Here is a 26,225-nt window from a genome sequence, read left to right as displayed (position 1 = left end):
CCCCATTGTTCTCTCTGGATCTGCACCACCATCCCCTCTGTACGTGGATGTTTTGGTCCGTGAGCCCTCCCTCGATTTGCGGGCCAAGTGAGAATGGACTTGGCGGGATTAGTTTCGCCCACTGGCCTTCTCTGCCTTCCTGAGAAGACCTGCCTCCCCTTCCGGCTCTCACAGTGGGCCCGGCATGTTTCCAATATTGCATCAGTATTTTCCCCAACGGAGTAACGCTTTAATGGGGCAGATTTGTTCTCTGTACGGGAAACATGTGGGCCCTTGTCAGACGCCGCCATGGGAGCGAGTTGCCCTCCACCACAGCCATCTGGTCACCTCTTGGGGCTCCTGTCCCCGAGCTCAGAAGGGCGGTTTCCTAGATCCGGTGGTGTGAGGAGGATGAGGGGCCCTCCAAGACTTTGGGGTGAGTAGCTCTTCCAAAAGAGCAGAACCATGGGAGCATGTTTCCATCAGCCCAGATCCCCGGGGAATTGATCCAATTCTGTTGTGTTGAATTTCTTAGCAAGAGAGGACAAAATCAGTTTGCACTGTCCAGTGTAAATCAGACCTTGCTGAAGGAATTTAAATGGGAGTGAGGTGGGGTGGGAAGGGAGAGACCCACTCCTTCCTGCTCCAAAAGTCTAGATGGAGATGGTTGGCGGGAGGGTAGGGAAGGAAGCCCAGGCAGGACCCCTCCCCTTGGAGAGCCTTTCCTGGCCCCAAACCTTAGTAAACGAAGCCCCTGCCCTTCTGGGAATTTGATTTTCCTTTCTTGAGCCTGGGATTCTCTCCTGGGCCCTGGAATCTCTGACGCTGGCAGTTCTCATCTTCAGGGAGCTGTGACACCCGGGGATGTTTGGTTTGTTTCACAACTTTCTCCTCCCGCTTCTCCTGCCCAATCAGGGGGTGCATAACCTGCACTTAAATAATAATTAAAGTTAATTAAGGTTTATTTCATTCTGAGCATTTCACAAAGCCCTAGAGATAATTGGAGTTTCCCGAGAGTGTTGCAAAACCAGGTTTGGAAATCGCAGATCAAGAGGACATTGGGCAACGGATGATGGAGAAAAGAGGGAAAGAGGTGGGGGTGCGCGTGCGGGGGTGGGGAGGCCGGCAGAACCTCTTATTTCCACTGGGTCTCTGGGCTGGGCTGGAGAGTTCTAGCAGGTTTAACAGTGAGTCAGTCCAAAAATGGTTTCCCATTCTGATGCACCGGGAACAGAGATAGAGACACAGCCAAGGAGAGATGGAAAGAGACGGAGAGGCTCCATCCCAGGAAGAGACCTCTGTTCTCCACTCCCACTCCTGCCCCCCAGCCACAGGGGATTTTAGGGAAGCCCCTCTTTATGAATGCGAAGTCTGCTGATTTGAGTTAGGCCCCTGAAAACTTGCCTCCTTCTCCGAAAGATTTATTTTATTAAGTGGTCCACACCTGAAAGTAATTGAATCTCTCGGCATGGTACAGGGGTGCGGAAGGAGAGCGGAGTTGCAACGGCGGCGGCGACTCCCAGTTCCTCTCCAGCTCCGCGCCCAGAGCCTCGGGATGAGCCCTGGTCTCTCCGCCGCGCCTCCACTTTGCGCAGCCTATCGCGCCCGCCTTGCGGAGAGAGCGGCCTGGCGCGTGAGTTGGGGGAAGGAGGGATTCTCGGGGCGATCGAGAGCTGCGTGTGGGTGTGGGTAGGTGACGGCACCCAGCGTCGCCCCCGCACCGCCATGCCACCGGGAGCCTTGCTCCGGGTGCCCGAGTTCCGCCCCGCGCGCCCTCGCCAGCCCTTAGAGATTGGCACGTTGGCACAGGAGTCCCTTCCCAAAATAGGAATAAGAGAGACTGAAACAGATAAAAGCATTCAAAGTTTAATGCAACATCAAATCTCTATAAAACCAGATCAAAGGGAACAGGCGCTTGGTCTTTTCCCTGGAACTCCGGCGGCCTCAGGGCTCAGGGGGCCCCGGGGGATCGAGCCCGCGGCCGCCCGGCGCGTCCTACTCTCCAGCCGGGGCCGAGGAGTCCAGCACCGCAGCCCGGGGCCTGAGTGGTGCGGGACTCAATCGAGCGGAACCCGCGCGGCGCTCGTGAACTTGGGGCCTGTGGATTTGACAGCAGTCGGCAGGTTGTCCGCTGCGCTGCCCGGCTCTCCAGCAGCTGAGCTGGAGGCAGCGGGCGGAGGAAACGCGCCATCCGGGAGCGCGGCTCGCGCGGCCCGCGACGGGCAGATCGCCCGACGGGCGGCGGACAGGCGGCCGGGTGCCGGTTGCTCTGAGCCTGCCGCTGCGGCTCGCGGCCCGCGGGGTCCCGGCCGCAGGCCCTGGTGAGCAGCCCGGCGGCGAACTGCCGCTTTCCGTCGGTTGCGCGCGCCGCGCCGGCTCCCGCGCCTTCCCCGGGCTCCCGGGGCGCGGGCCGTGCGTTTGCTTTCGTTTTCTCCGTCCGTTTCTCCATTCGGTGCTTCCGTAAACCGTAAACCTAGGGGTGTGTTTCCCTTTGCGTTCTCGAACGGATTTTTCTAAGGTGAATGGCTGCATGGAGCTTTCGGCTTGTGGTCATTCACGACTTTCGTAGGGCGGAATGCAAACTCCCCGGGTGTTTGCAGTGAGACGTGCGAATGGAGCTCTTTTCTCATTATAACCTGCCATCTAACAGAGCCTTTGAGGTCACGACCACAAGAAATATGAATGAAGGTAAACCCTCACATCTTGAGGATAAATATGCAGAACTTTATTAGTAGCAAAATTATAGTCTCTTTCTCTCACTCCACATAAAAAAGAATTGTAAATTACCGACGTTCTCTGTGTGTATCAGTTTTATGTGCTGTGGCATTCCACCCTCCGGACATAAATTTGCGTGTCTGCAGAGCCTGCTCATAGGTGAAACCACATGTCCATTTTGTGTGCCTGTGTGCCTTGGGGCAGTAACCTGCCACCAGGGACAAGTTCGTGCTGAGGAACACTGGGACAAGAGGGTCCTTGGATGGACATGCATGGAGGGTCATTGGTGTTTGGACACCTGGGAGAAATACCCAGGTCTCATAATGGTCAATAAACCAGCCAAAGAGGATTTCACCTCATACATAGTCTGAAGTTACAGGAAATTTGCAAGCAGAAAAAGGCCAGAAAAGTTAAATAGGGGCCAAAGAAAAGAGGGTGTTGCTATGAAAGAAAGAGAGGGAGACAGAGAGAGGGAGAAGAAAAAAAGAAAAAGACAAAATGTAGAGAGACAGATGCGGTGCTGAAACACACAAAAGGGATGGAAATTCACAACAAAGGGATGGAAATGTCACAAAAAGACAGATTATGAGCGGGAAACAGGGAAAGGAGAAAGAGGTGGATCACTGTTAGGACCAGAACATATAAAGGGAGACGGAAGGAGAAGAGAGACAGATGGAGAAAGAGTAGGCACCAAAAACACGTAGACGAAAAGCATCGAGAAGGATAGAGAGACAAAGAGCTGGAGCCCTGTCTGGGGTGGGGTGGGGTAGAGTGGGGAGAAGACAGAAGCCTTGGAAGCTGGGCGCCTCCCCAGGGCCTCACTTCTCAGATTTCCCCAACGCAAGGGAAATCCAGGGAAGCCTTTGTGGGCGCCGTTTGTTTGCTCCAGACCCGGATCTGATGATGCCGTTGATTTGGTTTTTAAACAGTGGGGTTTGCAGCCTTCTGGGCTGGGGCAGGGGTCTGCGAGCCATCTTTAAACCTGCAGATTGGATTGAATTTCTGCCACTTTGATGGTCCTGTAATCGGCTCCCAGTTTTCCAATTTCCAATCCCCTCCGCCCGGCTGGGGGTTGAAAAAGGACTTTAAAGACGCCTTTGATAACGTCTCACGGTTACATATTTCCATAACAATTTTCTTTACCAGATCGTTATGTCTGATGCAGCCCCAGATGTTCTGGGGGAGAAAGAGGGAACCGGACCCTCGCCCCAGCCGGCCAGGCACTGGAGCCAGGCATGAGGAGGAGAGCTCAAGGGCCCCAGCACCCAGCATCTCTCCTCTGGCAGCCCCTCCCTCCAGCTCTTCCTTGGCCACATTTCCCAGATCCCTCTCGGCCAGGAACCCATCCTCGGCACACAGGTCTGGCACTAGCGCAGCCCTAGCTGTCTCTTTTCCACCCCATTTTGGATCGCCTCCCACGCGCTCTGCTTGGTGACGGTTTGGAAAGTGGAGAAAGCGCTCCACGCTAATATCTTAGTAGGTCAAATTGATTCCAGGTGCCCCTCTTGGAGAATTTAACGGGCCCTTCTGGGGACGCAGTGTCCTTAGGAATATCAAGAGACTTTCCTTCTTCCTCAAACAAATGTACTGAATATTACTGTTCGAAGGCACTGAGATGGAAGCAAACGTCAATCAAACATGTCTTACGCTGAAGGAGCAAGGAGCGCAGCATCTGAAGGGAAATGAGACATGCATGCAAATACCTTGGGCCGAGGGCTGAGTGGGTGTGAAGAATGCTGGAAAGAGGTGTAATAAAGTGACCACAGCCGTTCAAAGGCAGCAAGATGACTGTGCCTGGGGACATCTGGGAAAGCTTCACGGAGGAGGTAGCGTCTGTTCTGGGTCCTGGAGAACGTGCAGGGTCAGACCGCGTGCTAATGGGGAGCAGTTGGCACTGCGGCTGATGGGGGGAGCTGTTTGGAGGTAGAGGCTTTTTTTTTGCCACCCGCCCCCATCAGACCTGGGTAGTTATTGGAGCAAATTTTTCTCATTCAATTCATTTCAGCAACCATTTGTTTGAACAGGGTACTGAACTGGGCATGTGCTGGGCACCAGAGCCTTGGAAGGAAGGGGGCAGTTTCCTTCCCTCCTGGCTGCAGATCGCACTGGTATAGATCATGCACCGCAGAACGCTAAGGGGCTACTCAGGGCCCCACTGCAGCCAGAGTGGTTCTACTTTTATATACTGGGTTCCTCTGAATTTTCCTTTAGAAGAAAAGGGGGCTCTACTGCTTAAAAAGAGAGACAATCCCTAGTTTGTAGGTGCTTATACATTGCGAAAAATTGCTCAGTGAATAATTAACAAATGAAAGCATGAGAATGTGTCAGGAACTGGGATAATCCAATTCTGGAATCTACGTTTTGATTAAACAGATCCATGTGCCTTCTGTGCTATTGCTGTCTGTGGCCCGTGGATAGAGCGTGCATCAGGTACCTCCTGCTCTTTTCTCCCACTCTTCAGTTGGTTGGCACTGGTTAGGTTCCAGACATTCCTAGAACACTCAGGGGCCTTATCCTAATGGTACCCCAAGTCCAGGCTTCTAAAATGGGGTGTACAGTGGGCTGAACTCAGCCAATCAGAAATCACCCCCTCTTGCTTATCTTGTGAGTTGCAATATACGAAGAGGCCACCAGGGGGCAGGGCAGAAACGCGGGGCGCTGCTCTCTGAGGACCAGGCTTGATTTTGGCGTTGTCCGCGGCGGGTGTGGAGAGCCCATCTGAGCACTGCCCTTCGGGTAGACTAAGACGAGTACACACAGCCCCTGCCTGCAGGAAGCTTACAGTCCCATGGTGACTTCACCGGTACAGTTTCCTACTCCTTAAGTGGGCAGAGGAGGCAGTCAGAGTAGCTGGAAGGAACCCCAGCCTCTCACAGCAAACCCCCACCCCACTCCACCCTGGCAGTCCCTGCTGCGCCCCAGAGCCTAGCCTCCGCTCAGGGTCCCTTCCCCAGCTGCGAGGACCTCGGTTTGGCTCCGCCTCCCCAGGATGACCCCAGACACACACGGGGAACAGCTATTGCGGCTCTTTGCAGGTGGGACCCCTGGGGGAACAGGATGCAGGAATCTGAGGCCAAGACCTTGCAGCTAGGGGAGAGCAAGCCGGCTCTGGTCCCCCTCATCCAGGGGACCACCTTCCCCTCACCTGGGCTGGGGTCTGCCTACAGGCCTGCCACGTGCCCCCTCCCGCTCTCCAGCTGAGGGGTGAGGGCACCCTCTGACCGTGTGGGGAAGAACGACCCTGGAGGATTGAGTGTGCCCATGCGCGGGTGTGTGTGCCTGGGAGCTGGCGCGGGTGAGGGGCTGCAGGCACATGTCCCCACATGCATCTTGCCCTCCATGCCTGAGCCCCTCGAGCCTCAGATGTGTGCTAAGCACCCGTCCTGCTCAGGGCCTGGTGCCGGCTCAGCGGGAGGTAGAGCCTTGAACTAGACACTGTCTGGCCCTGGGGCTTTGGTGGCATAGACAAGAAAGAGCTCCCTAGAAATGTGCCCTAGAGGCACCATGCGGTGGGCTGGCTGGGCGTGGATGGTGAGGGTTCCGCCTGAGCTGGGAGGGATGCAAGCTCTGTGACTGTGGCTCCGATGGCCTCACCGTGCCAGTCCTTTCACTGCTGAGGCCCCCCCCCCATGCCTGGTAGCAGGCCTGCCACCAGAGTGGACATTTCATCATTTTGTTGAATGAATAAGCTTGGGGGAGAAGAAGGCCTTCCCTCAAGGTGGCATGGGGAGCCTGGGACTTTGGGCAGTAGTTCCCCAGCCAGGACTGCTCCTCAGGTCCCCTACCACCCTGTAGTCCTATCTCCCAGGAAGCCCTTCAGTCCCGGGCAAACCTGGAGGGCTGGCCACCCTAGCTGCTGCCCGCCTCCCCCCACCAACTTGGAAAGGGCCAGCAGCTAGGCCCTCCCTCCAGTCACCCACCCATTCCCTTTCTCCCCCACCCAGCAGGGTCTCTTCTTAGGTCTCCTGGGCCTTGCCCTGCCCCAGCCATGACCCCCAGCCCGACCCCCGGGGCTGCCCACTTCCCTTCCCCTCGGCCGTTCCTGATAAGGAGACTAAAAGCAGGTTTGCCCTTTCACCTCTGCATATCTCTTCATGGAGCCCCCGGGTCCCCACATCCTAGGTCACATCCTTTGAGTCCCTGAATCTCCCCCTAGGCTGCAGGCTTTAGGTGGGAGAGGACTGTGGGGACGAGGGGGCTGCGAAGGCCACAGCCCCTGGGACACGAGCCTGGCCTTCTCCCGGCCGGGACAGTCCAGGCGCCTGCTCCCAGGACAGGGCAGCTGAGCTGCCCGAATCCTGCCCTGAGTTTTGACTGACATTCTTCATGGAATTGGCCGGATGTTTCTCCTTCACAAGAGACACAGCCTGGGGCAAGGCAGCTGTGCCTCCCTCAGCCCAGCCGCAGCTGGAGCTGCTGGGAACCCAGGACCTGCAACACCGACTTTTGGGATAACGTCGCCGGGCCAAAAGGTCTCCAGGGAGAGGGGTCTGGTGGCCTCGGCGGGGTCCTAAGAGGTCAGCCGAACTTGCTTCTGAATATCTTCTGTTCCTGTTCTTCCTGAGCTGCTCTCTCTCTGCCTGGGTCTGCCGACCCTGCCTCGTCACTGTCACCTGACTGGGGCAGGCACTGCCAGATGGGGGCCCCCTGATACGCAGAGACCCCTGAGGTCTGGACTAGGCGGGGTGCCACTCAAGGCCCTGAGTCGTGCCCAGACCCACTCCTTATTTTTGAGAATTGCACCATTTGGGGACATGTTAGTCCAGAACTTCCATCTCCATGAGTTAGAAGTGTGATCAGATGCAGCTGTTATTTAAAGGGCACATGTAATCTTCGCTGATTCAGAAGGACTTCGTGACTGTAGCATTTGGGGAAGTATCCTTGGTAACATCAAATTTGTGACCTTGAGATGGTGAGAAGTGTATGTTCAGAGAATGTTTGCCTTTGGTGAAATCCAGTCCCAGAAAATACCAAAAGCGACGTGGAAGAGGAAAAGTTATCCACCTGCAGCCTGCCGGGGCTGGAAAACAAAAAGGAAAATGTTCCTGCCCTTGACCTTGGGTGATTATGAGCTTTATGTATCAATATGAGGCTCGGGCTCTTATTTCCATTTCTGCATCATTTACAGCCGTGGTTTTTCAGGCACTGGTCATGTGAGTAGCACTTTCGTGATTCTGGCCACATGCGAGTGGCCACTTGTACTATTAACATTTTTCTTGGAATTAACTCACTGCACACACACACACACACACTCACATATATATGTGTGAGTGTGTGTGTGTGTGTGTGTGTGTGTATTGGCCACACTCGCAGCATGTGGAAGTTCCCACGCCAGGGATCAAACCTGTGCCACAGCAGTGGCCTGTAACCCTAGCCACTGCAGTGAAAACGCTGGATCCTTAACCCGCTGAGCCACCAGGAAACTCCATAAATATCTTTTCCAAGGACATGGTACATTCTTGCCACGAATAAAACACCAGTAGCACTTGTGTTAAACAGAGGATAGCCAGAAAAATAAATAAAATCGAGGCGTAGCATGGGATTACATTGTAGCTAGAGTTGCCTTTGGAAGGTTTTGAGTCTCAGGTTTGCTTTCTTTTCCCAACAGGAATGTCAGCAAGTGTTAGAGGCTGTTAAAGCCCCATCGGTCACAGTTTGAGTGACCAGATGCACCTATTATTCAAACGGAATGATTTTCTCACTCCCTCGTCAGGGTCCCATCTAAGCCTGTCTCCAGCTCTGCCCGGAGCGCTGAGCGGTTCTGCCCAGGGGGCATTTTTCTCCGGGCACTGGCCTAAGGCCTTCCACTCAGCTGTCTTTCTGGCCAGCACCTTCCCTGGAGCTCCCGACTTAGATGTTCTGTCGCCTGCCCACCAGGAAGGGACTGATGGGACTGCGGGTGACGAGGGGTGCCGGTCTCGCCTTCTCTGATGTTGTCCAGAATGTTCCAATCGTAATGAGACAACCCTAGAAAAGACTGTTTCCACTTTTCTCAGCAGAGCTACGGGGAATTTTCCATAACGATGATGAGAACAGCCCAAGCGTGAGAACAAGCAGGGCATGTGCGCTCTGCTTCCTGCTGCTGCCGATCCCCAGTGGTATTTTCAGCTCTGCCCACTCCCCTGGGTTCTAGACCCGCGTGTGCAGCTGTCCATGTGTCCTCTCTACTTGCAGGCCTAAGAGGCACCGCAGCTGAACAAAGCAGAACTCTCAGCTCCCCCACAAACCGGCTTCCCTCCTAGCGCCCCCCTCAGCTCCAGCCACTGCCACTGTCACTCCCCAGGTGCTTATGCCGAAGACCCCCCTGACCCCTTTCCTTTCCTCACACCCCAGATCCAATCCACCCCTCATCCTCTTGGCTCCACCTTCCAAAAGGATCCCGAAGCACCGACTGCTCCCCAACCCCATGCTGCTCACATCCCCACCCCTCATCCTCTTGTCTGGACTGTGCCCTGTAGCTGATCTGCTGGCTCCTCCCCGTTCTCCCAGGGATCTTTGTTTGTTTGTTTGTTTGTTTGCTTTTTAGGGCCACACCTGCGGCATATGGAGGTTCCCAGGCTAGAGGTTGGATTGGAACTGTAGCCACTGGCCTATACCACGGCCACAGCAATGCGGGATCTGGGCCGCGTCTGCAACCTGCACCACAGCTCACGGCAACGCCAGATCCTTAACCCACTGAGCGAGGCCAGGGATTGAACCTGCAACCTCATTGGTTCCTAGTTGTATTCCTTAACCACTGAGCCATGATGGTAACTCCTCCCAGGGAATCTTTGGAAGAGAGAAGCCTGAGTGCATGGCCGGTCAGCTGGGACTCTGCCTTTCCTGGCACTCAGAGCTGAATTCCAGCTCCTTCCGTGCCCTGTGCCCTGGCTTTTCCTTCTTCACTGCAACCTCCCCTCTGGGCTCGTCATGCTGCGGCCACCCTGGCTCCCTTCTGTTCCTCTCACCCTCACGCCCCCCTCCCTGCCCCGCCCTGACCTCAGGGCCTTTGCCTCACTGCTCCGCTGCTCCCTCTGCCAGGCTCTCTCTCCCAGATCCTCCCTTGGCTCTTGGCTCCTTCCCTTTATTTAGGTCGCCTCGGAAATGGCACCTCCTTGGGGAGACGACTTCTCTGAGAACACACCTTCCCCGCTGCTGTTCTCTAACCCTTTACCCTGCTTCCTCTTCCTCAAAGGCATCTTCGACCATTGACACTGCTTGCCTGAGAAAGTATTGCTCTTCCACTTTTTTTTTTATGGCCACACCCACAGTATATGGAAGTTCCCATCTATGGGTCCCATATCTGGGTCGGATCTGAGCTGCGGCTGCCGGCCACAGCCACAGCCACAGCCACAGCCACGCCAGATCTGAGTCGCATGTGTGACCTACATCACAGCTCATGGCAACACCAGATCCTTAACCCACTGAGTGAGGCCAGGGATCAAACCCGCATCCTCATGGATACTCGTCAGATTCTTAACCTGCTGGGCCGCAAAGGGAACTCCAATTTCTCTTCCACTTTTCTCTTCCACTTTTGAGGGGCAATTTCACTGGACACAGCATCCTTTCAGCACTCTCAATATGTCCTCCACTTTCATCTCACTTATATGGTATCTGAAGAGAAGTCCGATGTAATTCTTACCTTGTTCTTCTGTGGGTAAAGCATTTTATTTTTTCCCTTCTGACTTCTTTCATGATTTCTTCTTTGTCTTGATTTTCGGCAGTTTCAGTGTGGTGGCAGCTTTGTGTAGATTTTTTGGGGTGTTTATTCTGCTTGGTGTTCTCTGTTGCTGCTGTATCGTGTATTTATTTGCTTGTTTCTGCCCTGACTGTCTCCCACGTGAGAATGTGAATTCATGAGGACAGGACTTTGGCTGATTCACTGCTTTATTCCACTGTCTGCAATAGTTTTGGAAGCTAATGGCCGTCGATAAATATTTATTGAATAATGAATGAGTAATCAAATATAGGGCCTCTAAGTACGAAGTTTGCGTAAGAAAGCAACATTGGATAATGCCGTTCGTGCTCTAAAGCGTCATTTTATGTTTTCTCTTCTGAATTTGGAGCTGTCAAATCTCTTTTTTGTATTTCAGTGTGACGTTGGCAGCTGCAGCTTCTTGGAATAATATTAATAACAATGACTAGAATTTACGGCGTGATGACGACGTGGCAAACACTGTTTGATGGGCCTCACGTGTATTAACTCACTCACTCCTCATAAGAACTCTTTGCAGTAAGTACAATTATTATCCTCATTTTAGAGATGAGGTCGCTGAGGCGCTGAGGAGTAATGTGTTCGAAGTCACACAGATACCAAGAGGTGGCGCTCGAATGTGAATTCATGAAGCGTGGCCCTGAGTCCATGAGCTTCCATGAGCCTGAGGTCCCGCTTCTGTCTCTGTTCGCTTTTCTCGTTGAGGTGTGACTACGTGAGCAAAGGGCACGAAGCCCTGAGTAGAGATGAACAGAGTTCTGCGCACGCCCAGCTCTGGAGCTAGTACTCGACTCGTGTCCCCAGGCTTCCTGGTGTCCCTTGGGTCAGTCCCCCCCAGAGGAACCCCCAGTCTAACCTTATCATTAGTTGATATCAGGAAAAACTGTCTTTCATTTTAACCTTTTTAATTTTTAAGAAAGTGTTAAAATACCTTTCTTTAATGTCCTTACTTGATTCAATGAAAGTAAGGACAGTAAATAATAATTTCATGGGCTGTTAATACCACGTTGGGAAGCCAGAAGTTTGGACAACCCCCCTCTGTGCTCCCCCCCAGCCCACTCCGGCTCTGCCCTCAGGCGCCCTCCTGAGTCTTCAAGATTGTGGGAGAGGTGGGCCTTTTTGAGAAAATTCTGCTTGTTTGTCACCGTGTCAGGCCTATGACAGGTATTTAAAACACTTCCTGGTGGGGACTTCCCATTGTGGCTCAGTGGTAATGAACCCAACAGGTATCCATGAGGACTCGGGTTCAATCTTTGGCCTCTCTCAGTGGGTTAAGGATCCAGCATTGCTGTGAGCCGTGGTACAGATCGAAGACGAGGCTCAGATCTGGCATCGCTGTAGCTGTGGCTGTGGCCGGCAGCTGTAGCTCCGATTTGACCTCTAGCCTGGGAACTTCCATATGCTGCAGGTGCAGCCCTAAAAAAATAAAAAATAAACCCCCTGCTGGTGAGGGGATGCATGGATTGGTCATCTGTGCAGGTGCTCTATGCCTGCCCCCCCGACCAGTGCCTGCAGAGAGGCCTGTCTGTCTGGGGTGAGGGCTCCAAGCTGCCAGCTGGTACCAGGGATTGTTCATCACTTTCTGGGGGCCCCTGGCTGGAGTCCCACATGCCAACTGCACACTCACAAGCTGCTTATCACCCTCCCCGGCCCCAGCCCCCTCAGCTAGCCCTTCCTGCTGTGCCCCCCAGCCCCATCAGCCAGCCCTCCCAGCTGCACCCCCCCGTGGCCTTCTGCCAGAAGGCCCAGCCCCTTCCAGAACTTCCCCTGGGCCTGCTTCTACCTCTAGCCTGCCTCTTCCTCCCACCTGTGCTGGGCTAGGGTGGGACAGTTCAGGATCAGAGCTGTGGCGAGGTCACTTTCCAGGATTGAGGGCTTTCATCTGGGGGAGTGGTGTGGTTCAGACGGGAGAGAAACCCACAGACGTTTCTTTGCAAGTGGATTGGCCCAGCCTCCTGTAAGGGTTGCCTTTGAGAGCCCAGAGTGCTCTGTGGCCCTGGTCATTCCATCCCCAGTGTACCCACCCCCCCCCCAGCAGAGCTCTGGAAGGGCAGTCAGAGTTGGAGGATCCCAATTTGCAGTCTGAGGGTCCCATCCATTCCTGCCATGTGCCCCTCCCAGCCCTGTCCCCATTGTCTCCCCAAGTGTTTGAAATACTTAGGGGCACCTGGGAGCCAGTTATGTCTTTGCATGGGTAAGCACCGCAGAGGAGCGGGAGAGGAGGGGCTGGCAGCAGACGGGACAGGGCGAGGCTGACAGCAAACTGCCCGGGACCTGGTGGGACAGCGGGACACAGGAAACCCATGAGCAGGGGGACGCAGTCTCTCTCCAGATAAGAGCACATAGTGGCCTTATCTGTACAGGCTCGGGGGTGGGGACAAGGAGGGCGTTCTCTGACCTTGGACAGGGCCACCCCTTCTCCTTGTATCTCCCCTGCAGCTATGCTGGCCACAAGCTCCAAGGTTCCCCGGCCTTGTGGAGGAGCCCAGGAGGGGCAGGAGTGGGACAGAGACTCCCAGCCGAGCCCTGCGTGGCTGGAAGCCCCCTCAGCCCCCTGGCGGTGTCTCCCCTGCTCCAGCCCCGTCTAGTGCCTGCTCAGAACTCACCGACTTGGCGTTGCCTGGCCTCCCTGCTCCCGGGGCGCCTCCCTGAGTGTCAGCAGCAATTTCCTGGCAGGCCCGGTGACAGTAGCCTGAGCCAGCCCCAGGGAAACCCAATGCCATGGTGTCAGCAGCGGGTGTCCCTCAGTGTCTGGGGAATGGGGCTGAGACTGTGCAGGGCTGAGCCACTGAGGGGGTGGGAGGGCGGCCACCACCCCCACCCCCAACGGCTCCCCATTCCTTCCACCCCCAGCGCAGGCTGTGCCCACTCCCCCTGCATCGGGGGACCCAGGCCGAGTTACCTCTTTCCTGCTTCACTGTCAGATTCAGGCTAAAAAGTCACTCATACGCGGAAGACAGTGCCTGGGTGACCGCCCTGCTCCAGACGGCACACGCCCTCTCTAATCTCACTCCAGCATCGAAAGAGATGGTTTCATCCAGACCCCACTGATGGCCAAGAGCCAGCGCCTTCTGCCCCTGCTTTTATCCTATTGCTGGGTCTGTGCACTGAACCCACCTCCTCTGTTGGCTACGTGCTCGCTAAGGGAGAATTGGGTCTCCTCCCTCCTCTGTACCCCCTCTGTATAGGTCAGGAGGGCTATTTATCAAGGAGCGGTCCTTGAGGGCAGAGACCGCTCGTATTTTGTTTAATCTCATTGCCTATTATCACACTTGGATCGTATGAACACACATATTCTAAATTCAACTGGTGCGGCACCATTTTCCTGGATAATGCATGTGTCCCCCGCCTTGGCACAGAGCAGGGACTAAGTCGAGGTTTGCTGCTTTGGTCTGGATGGACTTGACCTGCAGAGGGCGGCGGGGCTCGTGGTGGAAGGGAGGCTCGGAGCCTGGTCCCAGCCTGGTGATGCGAGGAGACACATCTAGATGGTGGGCTTTTGTTTGGTTTGGGTCTAACTCCTGGCTACTGTCCATTTAGGTGCTTTTCTCACGGCTGGCAGACCCGTGGTGGTTGTCACTGTTCAGAACTTCTCCGGTGGGGACCACCTGAACAGGTGCCTTCAGCAGCCACCCCGCCCCTACTCCCGCCCTTCTGTCCTGTGTCTGGGGCACAGCTGCAGGCTCAGTGCTAGAGAGTGGCCGATCTCTTTTTCCGGGAGCTCAGTCGCCCTTCCTGGAGCCGAGGAATGCTGCCACTGGGATTCACCTTAGAGGTTGCCTGAGAGTCCTGGCTCCTCCTCTGTCTCTTCCTCCAAAAGAGGAAACTGAGGCTGAGAAGGCACTAATTCGCTCAGGCCTGCCCGGCGTTTGCGACTCTGCACCGCAGACCTCCCAGTCCAAGTCCTTGGTGACCCAGACTCTAAGAAGCCCTGGGATCTGTGGAGTTCCTGTCATGGCTCCGTAGGAATGAATGTGACTAGCATCTATGAGGACGTGGGTTTGATCCCTGGCCTTGCTCAGTGGGTTAAGGATCCAGCGTGGCCATGAAGTGTTGTGTAGGTTGCAGATGCGGCTCAGAGCCCTCGTTGCTGTGGCTGTGGCGCAGGCCAGCGGCTACAGCTCCAATTCGACCCCTAGCCTGGGAACCTCCACATGCCGAGGGAGCAGCCCTAAAAGAAAAAAGAAAAAAAGACACACACACACACACACACACACACACACACACACACAAAGTCCTGTGATCCACATTTGTTAAGTATTTGTAGCATGCAAAGCTCTGAACTGTGCCTCAGGCAAGGTACGACTGTCTCCAAATAATACAGTTAATCCCAAGCTTGTGGATTTTATGGGCCAATTAAAAATTAAGGGGATGGACATAGGTTTGACAGTTTTAATTTTGCCAAGAATAGGTTTTCTAGAAGTCCTACCTTCATCATGTTTTGTAACAAGAAAGGAGCATTTTTAATCAGAAAAGGGATGATATTTCAATTTCAAAGCTGACCAAATGTTACCGTATAAGGAATTCACTGTTGATTTTTTCTCCTTCATCTCTGTCTGGTGAGAGAATCGTCATCAACCAGAACCCTTCTGTGGACCTGAATTAGAAGACCCAGTTTTGTCCCAAGGAGCCCACCCTCTGGTTTAAGGGGGAGTGGGGACTGGCCCAGATGTCCAGCAATCACCTCACAGTCCCCTCCAGGAAAGGGTGGCCCAAAGTGTTGGAGCATGATTGGCACATGCGAAGAGCTAGTACAGGCCCTTCTGGTGCCCAGTGGCCGGGGAGCAGGAGGATTCTGGGAAGGGCCTCTGGGAGCTCTGCCCTCAACTGTCCGAGGTTACTGCTTCCGTCCATGTGCTCTGACCTGAGAACTAGCCAAGGCTGTTGCATCCATGGGAGTTGTGGCACTGCCAGGTATCCTGAGCCGTAGGGGACTGTACCAGCATCTTCTCTCCTTGGCTGTGTGACCTTGGGTCTCTGGGCCTCTTTCCTTGTGTGACCTTGGGTCTCTGGGCCTCTTTCCTTGGCTCACAGGGCTAGCGTGAGGATAGCCACTCACATAGTGGGTATACAGTAGTGTGGACACAGGGGCATTTATTTATTTATAGGGCCCTACCCGTGGCATATGGAAGTTCCCAGGCTAGGGGTTGAATTTGGAGCTGCAGCCTCCAGCCTCCACCACAGCCATAGCAACGCGGGATCTGAGCCACATCTGCAACTTACACCACAGCTCATGGCAAGGCCAGATCCTTAATCCACTGGGTGGCACCAGGGATGGAACCTGCATCCTCATGGATATTAGTCAGGTTCTTAACCCACAGAGCCTCAACAGGAACTCTATTTTTTTTTTTTTGTTAAGGTTGCGTACATGTTCAATATATCGGGGGCTTTTTAAAAAGCAGCTGCTCCAGGATCCCAGAGTACCCAGGTTCCAGGCTCCCACTTGAGAGCCTTCTTCCACACCCTGCAGCCTCCAGGACTTCTTCCAACCTGATATCTGTCCAGGGATGTCATTATTTTCCCAGCCTCTTGCTCCTCAGGCCTTGATTCCCTCAACCTGAGCCTGGCAACCTGGCATTTTCCACCGGGTTCTGCGTGTTTGACTCAGTGTCAGCACCCGTCCCCTCTGGTGCAGGCACCCGTGGCCATGAAGCTGTGTCTAGACACCATTGCTCAGCCTCCGAGGCAGCCCCGGGCAGGGCTCTTCCTGCCATCGGGTGGCGGAGACCCTCTCTCACCTCCTTCCCATCATCCCTCATTCCAAAGGCCAGGAGGAAGCCCCTGCTCTGGAAAAGGTGATCCCCCCGCCCCATGGGCTCTTCTGGGCTCCAGGGCCCCTACCACTGTCACGGCCCCCTCCCCCCCACCTCCCGCCCCAAGCAGCACCAGCTCGAGGACTGTGGCCATGGCCGTCCGGCCCCCTCCTCCCCATCCTTTCATCCTCCCTCAGCTCCCGGCCCCTGGCCCCCCAGGTCTTCTCCCTCCGGCCCTTATCTGCCCCGGGATCTGACCTGCAGATGCACTCGCTGCTCGGCTGCTCCTGACCCTGGGACGGCATCGCCCCCCGGCCTGCCTGCCCCGGGGCCAGCTCCGGCCCGCTCTCCTTCCCTTTAAAAGCCCCCATGTCTTGAAGCTGATTAAAACAAACACAGCTCATATTTTTGTTCTTAATCCAATTCTGTGCTGGGCGAGGGTCGGGGAGGGAGGATAGGATGACAGAGGCACATTCCTCGCCATGCCAGGGGGGAGAGCCACACCGGGGACCCGCCAAGAAGTCCCAGCAGCTGGGGAGGCCATGGGTCCGAGTGGGGTGCTGCCCAACAATAGCGGATGAACCCCTCCCTGAGCAGGACTTGGCTGCAGGTCCGGGCGGGTCAGGAGGAAGGGCAAGTGCTCCAGGCCTTCCCAGAAGGGGACCAAGAGACCCTGCTGGGAGTGGAGGGGCCCACCGGGGGGCAGGGGCTCCCAACAGAGGCCTTTATTCTCTGGTCTGCACACGGGACAGGATCCTCTTGTCTCAGCTGACCCCTCCTGTGACATCCCTCTTCCGCACTTGACCTTGGAGGGCTGCAGGACACGCAGACCCAGACACGTGCTGTGGATACCCCTGCCTGGTAGGCGAGGCCCATGGGCCCCCGAGGACTCGTTACTGTCTGAGCCAGAGGCGATGCCTCCATCCCCCGGCATTTCCCAATGAAGGGACCACGTGCCATAGACCACGGAGGGGCTGGAGAGCCCAGGGGTGGTGCATAGAAGTCTGGAGGCCAGGTGCCTGGGTTTGAATCTCCCTCTGCTGCTTACCAGTTACGTGACTGCTGGCGAGTTATTCCACCTCTTTGCACTTCGGTTTCATCACCCGTAAAATAGGGGTAGTAACAGCAGTCCCTGCCTCACAGGGGTGTGTGCTGAAACACTCAGAGCCGAATCTGGCCCCGAACTGTAGAGTATACTCATCATACATCTATGTTTGGTTTACACTATACTGTATTCTGGTACTGTACTCTGTACCACTCCCATGGGAAATTTAGACGATTCTTACCACCGAAGGCAGGTGGAGGTATCCTAGAGCCGTCATCTAAGAGCTGTGCAGTTCTAAGCAAATCGTGCCTGTCCTCTGAGCCTCAGTTTTGCGTCTGTAACATGGGAGTGAACACCCTCAGAGGACGATGGTAATACTTAAATGTAATAATAACAATGAAAACGCCTAACACTGTGCGTGGCCTGTTAATTGACTCTTAAGAATTATGTGATTTTATTGTTAAATGAGACCTTCGGGGATGCTCTTGTCCAGGAGAGGAGGGAAGGAGATGGTTTAAAAATGATAGAAAGTGGATTCGATCCTGGCCTAGGAACTTGCACGTGCCAATGGTGCAGCAGACACGCACTCCCATCCCCGCCACACACACACACACACACACATGCACACGCACACGCACACACGCACACGATAAAAAGAAGGAAAGAAGGGAGGGAGCAGGACAGGGAGGGGCCCGAAAGAGGGGACACTGGGGGTTGGCCTTGGGAGCCCGTAGGCCGGGGCGTTCCTGGCCGAGGTATCCAGGTGGGGCAGGTGGAGACCCTGCCTGCTTCTTCCTCCCACCAGGCGGGGAGGCCACCCCTGTACCCCCACTGCCCACGCACTTGGAGCCATCCAGGCCTCCTTACCAAGTAGGGTCAGGGGTCCAGGTGGGGAAAACTCTCCTGGGTGCTTCCGATGAGAGGCTCTCGGTCTGATGCAGTGCAGAGCTGCTTGGTAATTCTGCGCAGCCCCCACTCTCTGCACCAATCCTTAGACGTCTCTAGCGTCCCAGTCTTTCAGGGCTAAATAAGAACTTGAAGATCCCTTGTTTGAATGCTAGTCTGAAGTGCTCGCCTGCCTGGCCAGCTCCAGAATGGGCTGAATTCCTCTTCAGATGAGGCCCTCCCTACCCTTCAGAGACTTTTGCTGGGCCCCTTCCAAGACTGAGTCACAGTTACTGTGGCTGCAAATCAGTCACTTGATCAAGAGCAACTTGGTGAGCCCTTATTTTGAGCTGAACCCTCTCTGAAGGACAGAGGGGCCGCCCAGCAGCTTGCCTGGCCTGTCGAGGGTCGGGGGGCGGGCGGGCGGCAACTCGGTGTTGCTGAGGCATCCTGGCCTCCATTGTTTAGGACTCTCTCATCCTTCTCCCCCACCCCGTGGTCACTTGGGTTGGGCTGTGACAATTCCCCACACCACAGCTACAAACCATGATGCATCAGTCAGTCAGGGGGAGAGGGACTCGAAATGGCCCATAAAAGTCTCGGGCTCCCCGTAAACGCCGCGCAGGCCTTTGAAAGCCCAAAGCACTTTTATGTGCTAGTTAAAGGGCCTTCCTGTTGTGTCGCCAGGATTTACAGGGAGGTGGGTGGGGGAATGGGGTGAGGTGAGCCCAAGTGCAGCCTCCGCCTGCTGACCCTCCCTGGGCTTTGCGGAGCTTCAACCCTCCGGGTCCCAGAGGAGAAGGGAGGAAGGGGAAGGCTTAGCGACTTCTCAGCTGTCACGCTCCATTTACCAAGGCTCCTCCTTGGTCCTGAGGTCCTGAACCAGCTTGCTGGGGCGGCAGTGGCCAAGGCAGGGCCATAGTCTAGGCCAGCGGTGCCCACAGCCAGGGGAAGGACGCCCTGGAAACAGAGGCAGGGGCTACCTGTGTGGCCTTCAAGCACGTTGGAGTCGGACGCTCTGACGGCTTCATTCAGGGAGATTGTTTTCCGGTCAGTCTTGCCCGTCCCCGGTCTCTGATGCCAAGACCAAGGGATCATGGGGGAGAGCAGGGCATCTGCCTCCATCTCAACCCCATGAGTTAGGGACGCCCGCCATCAACCCATCTCCACCAGGCACCCACGTAGGAATGCCACGTCCATGAACTTAAACTTGAAAAAACAAGACTTCCCGTTGTGGCTCAGTGCTAACGAACCCGACTAGTATCCAGGAGGATGCAGGTTCGATCCCTGGCCTCACTCAGTGGGTTAAGGATCTGGCATTGTTGTAAGCTGCGGTGTAGGTCACAGATATGGCTTGGATGCTGCATTGCTGTGGTTGTGGGTGTAGGCCAGCACCTGTAGCTCTGATTGGATCCCTAGCCTGGGAACCTCCAGATGCCACACCCCCTAAAAAGCAAAAAAAAAAAAAAAAAAAGCCTATGAAGTTAGTGTGCTGCTCTGGACCGGCCCTCGTGGAATGATGAGCCGCGTGAGTTTACTTTCCTGTCGGGGAGCACTGAGAAGGACCCTCCCTGAGCCACATGGGGAGGGGCAGGTGCCGCCTCTGTTCCTCCAAGGCACCCTGCGCTCACACCCTCATCATCTAAAGCCCCAGTGTGTCCTGGAGGGCAGAGCCAAGGTCTCTGGGCACCCCTGGAGTCGGGCACCGTTCTGGGTGATTCAGTCACATCTGGTTCAACCTCCCACCGCCCTGCGCGTCCTCCCCATCTTAGAGCTCAGGAGAGAGAACTAGCATTTGCCAAGCTCTCTACCTTCACTAGGGACCATTTTGAGAATCAGTAGACACACTCTCCTCTTTCATCCTCTCCTGCTGAGGAATAGAAACCCCAATTTGTATATAAGGAAACTGAGGCCCACGGAACTTTGATGACTCAGGGAAGGTCCAGAGGGTCCATTGTTTCACTGGAGCTGGAGGTCTCTCCTCAGGCCAGGATGCCAGGGTGCCGGGGTGGGGAGAAAAGCCCTGCTCCTCCACCCATGTCTGAACATCTCAGCTTTGGGCTCTCAGGCTCGACTTGTCTTTGTCTTCCTAACAGCCCCGTCCCCTGGCCCTTGCTGCCCTCTCCTGGGTCCTTCATCCCTCTTGGGGAGCAGAGGCCAGAGCACACGCGGCTCCTAGGCAGGGGGATGTCTGCATTGACCTTGCCGTGACCCCGATTCCCAGCCCGCTGGCCCCGGGTGCCCGGCGTAGCCTCAGGCCTCTGGCATTCTTCCCTGACGCTGCAGCTCCCCTCCGCTCCTCTGTGACCCTATTGAGTTTCCCCAGGTCAGGCCCAACCAAACACTGCCATATGGGGGAGAGTTACATTTCCTGTAGATGTGTCAAAATATCTGAGCGGATGTGAAATAGATCAGACATGTATAAAAATAAACTTTTACGGGGTGACTGACTACTCCCCTCCAGGGGGAACCAACGATTCACTCTTCATCTGGGGCCCAGAAGCTTGACGGGGACCTTGGGGACCACTCCCCACCCAGCTCCCCACAGCCGTCCAGCCTCACTTCCTTGGGCCGGGTGCTGGGTACCCGCTCCCTTCCCAGAAGCCATACTCCCCAGGGGCCCGAGGGCTCAGCCGCCCCTCCGGAACAGGGCTGAAGGTAGCAAGGTACCTCTCTGGTCCCAGTTTCTGGGTGGGAGCGGTAAGCCTTGCTCTTTCAGCACCCCCTTCCCCTCGGGCAGTCTGCGATTCTACAACCCAGGGGTCCCCCAGCCAGGCTTCAGCAGGACCGTCTCATCACTTGTGCTGAGCAGGACCTGAAGATTATGTTTTTGTGTTGCATTAGTGGGAGGCCGGGAGAGCAGAGTCCAGGGGTCTTTCTGTCCGGACACCCCTGCCTGAGTTTCCCACGAAGGCTTGTCAAGGGCACTCACTTGTCAAGACCATCCGGCCTTGCCCCGGCCCCTGAGTCTGGCTAACTGGTTCAGTTAAACCGGGCTTGTTCTCTTGACTGCTGAAAGTGGCCAGAGAGCAGCATCCCAGCTTCATGTTAGAAATTTCTCCCTCAGAGTTCCCGTTGTGGTGCAGCAGAAACGAATCTGATTAGGAACCATGAGGTTGTAGGTTCAACGCTTGGCCTCGCTCAGTGGCTTAAGGATCCGGCGTGGCCGTGAGCTGTGGTGAGGGTCGCAGACAGAGCTCAGATCTGGCGTTGCTGTGGCTGTGGTGTAGACTGGCAGCTGTAGCTCCGATTCGACCCCTAGCCTGGGAACCTCCATATGCCACAGGTGCGGCCCTAAAGAGACAAAAGATAAACGACAAAAAAAAAAAAAGAAAAGAAAAAGAAAGAAAGAAATTTCTTCCTAAATATTATCCCAAATCCTTCTGCACCCAGATCCCTTTTATCCTTCTCCCCATCCATGAACTTGAGAGGGTGCACGTTGGACTTGGGCGGCTCAGGCAGTTCCTGCACTGACCTCGGAGGCAGCTGGGTGAGGAGAGCCCATCTGCCGACCCACGGGCCTCCCACCAGACCCCATTCCTGGGCCATTGTTCCTGTCTGGCACAGAATCTATTCTGGCAACTTCTGCCTCTGCTCAGCCAAGGGGCCAGAGGGTCTCAGGCTGGAGACCAGATGCCCAGGACAGAAGCCTGCTCAGAACCCGGAGGCCAGGGCCTCGTTTCCCCACAACTATCCAGGCTGGAGGCTTCCTCTTCTCGTTTTGGCTCCCATGCCCTACTTCTGAATCCCAGGGCTGCCACTGCAGACACACCGCTCCCGACAGACACTGCATCCGAAGGGTGTCTGCCATCCTGCCAGGAAGCTGGTGTCCAGAGCTGGGGCTGCAGGACCGACTCCCAGCCTCCATCCAGCCTGGCCCTCCCTTAACCTGGCTCACCTTGCTCACCTGGCCATGCCTCCCAGGCCTCTTTTGAGCACCTGGTGTCACCAACTACAATTGCCAGGCACAGACTTAAGGCAGCAGTCCCTGAATCTGAGGTGCAGGGGTCTGCTGGGGAGGAAGACACAGCTGTGTTACGGGTGTCTACGGGGCACGGTATTTTGGAGAAGCCAGGGGAGGAGCAGGACTGACCGCAGGTCGGTGGCTCCCTGGACATTTTCTAGTTCTTTCCAAGGCAGATAGCCCCCTGCCACCCTTGGATCTGGTCCCACTGCTCTATACTTCCTGCCCGACCCTGAGCCCTGCCACTCCCAACACTTAGCTCTTCATCAGCTCCCTGTGAGTGAGCATAATGGGTTGACTTGTCTAGGAATCCCAAGGGCATTTGTTGGGAAATGGGCTTAGTATCTAAAATGTCCGTGTGACATTCTTACAGCCGAGAAGCTGTTGAACCCATGTTGGTGACGCTGGGAGAGCCATCAGCCGGGCTCTCAGGCTGCCGGTCCAGTAACTGGCCACTCGGGTTTCAGGACTGGGCTCGAGTCAGATGAAGAAGTTCTGATAATCCACCAGGGAGGAGAGGCAGCCCCTGACTGGGCCTCCGTTACTCCACTGGTTCACACAGCTAGGGCTGCTCTCCAGAACATCCAACCAGCTGTTGGTCGGATTAGAATTGTTCCCTCTTGCTTTTGGCTCCAGCTGATAGCTGGTTCGTGGCTCCCTGGACGTTCTCTAGGTCCCGTTAGTCCCTCTTCTAATGACTGGCTGCATGTGGTTAGTGCTGCCAGCTGGAAGAGCAGGAAGTCAACCACTACACAGTCCGCAGTCTGCCCAGTCCAAGGCCCCACCTGCCAGTTGGACCTCCTTGTGGTGTCCACACCCACGTCAAATCCAAGTTCACTGCTCTGTCTGCTGTAATTCAGTCCCTCTTCTCCTGACAGGGGCCTGCCTGCCAGGGAACTTGGTTCCCCCAAGACCAGCCTCACTTGGTTTCTTCCCAGCTTTCTTCCCTCTTGGCCCTCTGGACCTCCATTTGGGTGCCAGCATCTTTAGAGCAGCAGTCATGTGGCTGGTTACACGCCATCTTCCCTGGCAGGAGCCTGCCTTTAGCTCAGCTCAGAGAAGGGGCTGGTGGACAAGAATCTCCACCCAGGGCCGGCCAACAGCTAGACTGAAAGGGTGGCCCGAGCTGCCTGGTTGGAGGACCAGCCTTGGCCTCTCTCGGCCTGACAAGGGGCCCCTTTGATCCTGCGGGATCAGTGCGGCAGCCTCTTTAGAGAGGTTCACAGGCTTCTCCTTGCAGACCCAGCGGTGGACTGGCAGGGCCTGCCCGAGCAGGGCTGCTCAGGACAGGGCTTTGCGGACACGTCCTATGTCCTCGCTCACGCATCCCGTTGGATTTTTGCTGCATGGGGGAGGGGCTTCTGCCACTCTGACTGATGATATAGACCTTCAAAGGAGGGAGGGGAAAATTCATCAAAGCCATTCCCAGGGGCCTACCCGCCCATGCTGGGCCCTGCCGGACCCCTCTGGCCCCCAGCTGGGTCTCTGTAGCTGCCACGGTCCCACCTGAACCAGGAGCCCCTTTGCTTCTCCACTTAATCCGGCTTAGATGTGAATCCATCTTTTTTTTTTCTTCTTCTTCTTATTGTTGCAGCCAAGACAAGTTTATAGTGTTTGGTTTGGTTTTCAGGAAGCTGAGGGGGAAATAGGACTTGGGAACTGGTGGACACGAGGCGGGTTACAGAGCATCAGAATCTGCCCCGTCACCATCCAGCCTGGCTCAGCCACCAGGGCCTGTGCTGTGCCCGCTCCCTGGGCCCAGATGAGGGAGGCAGTTTCCTATTTGGCCCCACACATCCCACCCCCCCACCCCCGCCCAGCGCTAATTGGCTTGCAGCCCATTTAAAGTTGACCTGGAACAAGCCTTTTCCTCCTTAGCCCCTCCGTGCTGCCCTGGCAGACCTTGAGGAGCTGGTCACGACTGGTTCTGCCTAAGCTCTCTTCCCAGAGCCTCACGCCTGTCCCTTTCTCCAGGATGGAAGAAAACTGAGTCTTCCCTTCTCACCTGCCTCTCTGATCCCCCACCTGCCCGCGAACTTGTGGAGCAGAGACTACTCCCCACAGTCTAGCGCCAGCGTCTAGCACATTTCTGGTGTGTGAGGAATGTCTGTAGACGCGGGCGTGGATGCAGCGTGAATCCCAGCCCCGTTTTGAGCAGCTGAGCCTCCCTGCTCCCTGTGCTCGCTGACGGTTCCTGCTCCGGGGAGTCATCTTGCTGAGTTCTGAGCGTTTATAATACCACTCTCTCAAGTTCACAGCACTTTTAGTGCTCAGATACCATGGCTAAATGAACGTCCGATACCATGGCCACGGGCTGAAGCAGGCTCTTTTGTATCGCCTGAAATCACGCAGCCCAGGGTGCAGATGGGCCCCGTGTGGATCTCAGTTGAAGCACCCCCAACCGAGGTGACAGGCCATCAGCCACACCACAGGCAGTGTTGCCACCCGGTTCCCCCCCAGGGAGGGCCCCAAGGGAGGCGGGAACTCCATACCCAGCATCCAGCAGTGCCTGGATTCCTACAGCCCTGGTAGATTGCCATGGTGGTGTGGGAAAGCAAGCCCCCTTGCAGATCTCAGCTTAGGTTGGCAGTGTGTGTGTGTGTGTGTGTGCAAGAGAGTGAGCAACAACTGGGGGTGCTCACTTGGGGTTCCTACATGCACTGCAGGAATTTAGGGTGCAACATGTATAATACAGAGAAGTGTGTGAAGGTGACTGGCCCCTGCCTGCCAGTCCTGCTCCATCTCTCACCCCCTGCTCCAGTTACACCCCCCGCACCCCACCACCCTCCCCCCTCCAGCTACACTGGGTCCCACACTCTCCCACATGGGCTCTGCATGCCGGGCCCTCAGCCAGGACGCCCTCCTTGCCTTTTTCACAGAGGAAGCTCCTACTTCTCCTTCGGATCCACCAAAGGTCCCTCCCTGGTGAAGCTTCTCTGACCTGGCCCCACCTCCTGTGGGAATTGGGAGTTCCCTCCCCGCCATGGTCCAGTTTATGCGCCATGCTACATGACAGGTTTGTGTGTATGTGTCTTACTAGCCTCTCTTCCTGCCTCAGCACCTGGCACAGCACCCAGCTCCAGGAGGGCACTCATGTCTGTGCCCAGAGCATGGCTGCCCGGAGTGTGACTTGTGAGGGTGGGGGGATGATTGACAGTCTGCGGGAGGAGGGGGCTCATCTCCAGACCAGGCTCTGGACCCCATCCCAGTCCTGTGTGCCTAGGGCCCAAGGGGGCAGAAGTCTTACGTCCGCTTGGCTGGCGGTGCTGAAGCCGGCCAGGGAGGTCACCAGTGACATCTAGTGGTCACAGCAGGCTGCAGCCCCACAAGGTTTTCCAGAAGGTCCAGAGTGGGTGTGCTCTGGGCTGGGCCTCCCGCCAATGTGACTTCTCCAGGGCTGCAGGACAGCAGTGCAAGGCGGACCTAGGTTGCTGGGTGCCAAGATGGAGGCCTGGAGAGGCTGGGCAGCCCATGATCAGAGAGGGCAGAGGGGACTCCCGAGGCCTCCTGCCATCTCCCGCCCTCCTCCTGCTCCAGCTCCCTCTCCCTGTGCCTACTCAGGCTCGGACCCAGCTGCCTCAGCCTCAGCCCCTTAAGTCCATGTTGGGTGGCCTTGGGGTCCCCACTGGAGCAGTCACAGACCCACTTTAGTACAGCTGCTGAGACGACAAGTGCCAGCCAGTGGATGGGGGGCGAATGATGGGCCTCATTGACCTACCACACCCCTACTGTGTGGCCGGCCCCATGGAGGGCAGCCCAGGGTAGGGACCACCTAAAGGCCGCCTCACAGGCTGCACAGAGTGTCTCTGAGAGACCCCTCCTCAAAGGGGCAGGGGGTCCTGGTCACAGGTACCAGCTATGGCACAGGCAGCCCACCTGCCTGCTGGTCAGAGCAAAGCCTGCGCGCAGGAAGTGCTGAAGGCAGGGGCTGCCGCGGGGCAGGGGAGCCACGACCTCAGGCTCCACGCGGGGCCCATGAACAGCTGCCTGGACTCTACTTTCTCTGCCAAGTTTTCCCGTGAACCGTGAACCGTTGCCAGAGATAAGGAGAGGGGACAAGGGACACCGGCCTCCGCAGGGTGGCCTGCAGAGGTGTTTATTGTCCTTTTTCTGCAGTAACAATTCCTTCCTGCTTCTTCTCCTCCCCCTCTTTCCTTTCCTGGCACAAGGGTCCGTTTGTCCCTGCTCCCC

The 26,225-nt window shown here is 56.0% G+C and overlaps 1 protein-coding gene across 1 annotated transcript in view; it reads left to right on the top strand.

Moving 5' to 3' along the window:
• Positions 1–213: 213 nt before the first annotated feature.
• SLC6A17 (solute carrier family 6 member 17) overlaps positions 214–26,225 on the top strand; it is a 113,825-nt gene continuing 87,813 nt past the window's right edge. Inside the window, exons 1-2 of the mRNA XM_047785076.1 lie at positions 214–415; positions 10,767–10,906. The gene's annotated coding sequence lies outside the window, so the exon portion shown is untranslated. The remainder of the gene's footprint in view (positions 416–10,766; positions 10,907–26,225) is intronic.

Source organism: Phacochoerus africanus, chromosome 6, assembly GCF_016906955.1.
Source record: "Phacochoerus africanus isolate WHEZ1 chromosome 6, ROS_Pafr_v1, whole genome shotgun sequence".
NCBI classification, from domain to species: Eukaryota; Metazoa; Chordata; class Mammalia; order Artiodactyla; family Suidae; genus Phacochoerus; species Phacochoerus africanus.
The sequence above is the reverse complement of the archived record's forward strand: the minus strand, read 5'-3'. Positions and strand labels throughout refer to the sequence as shown.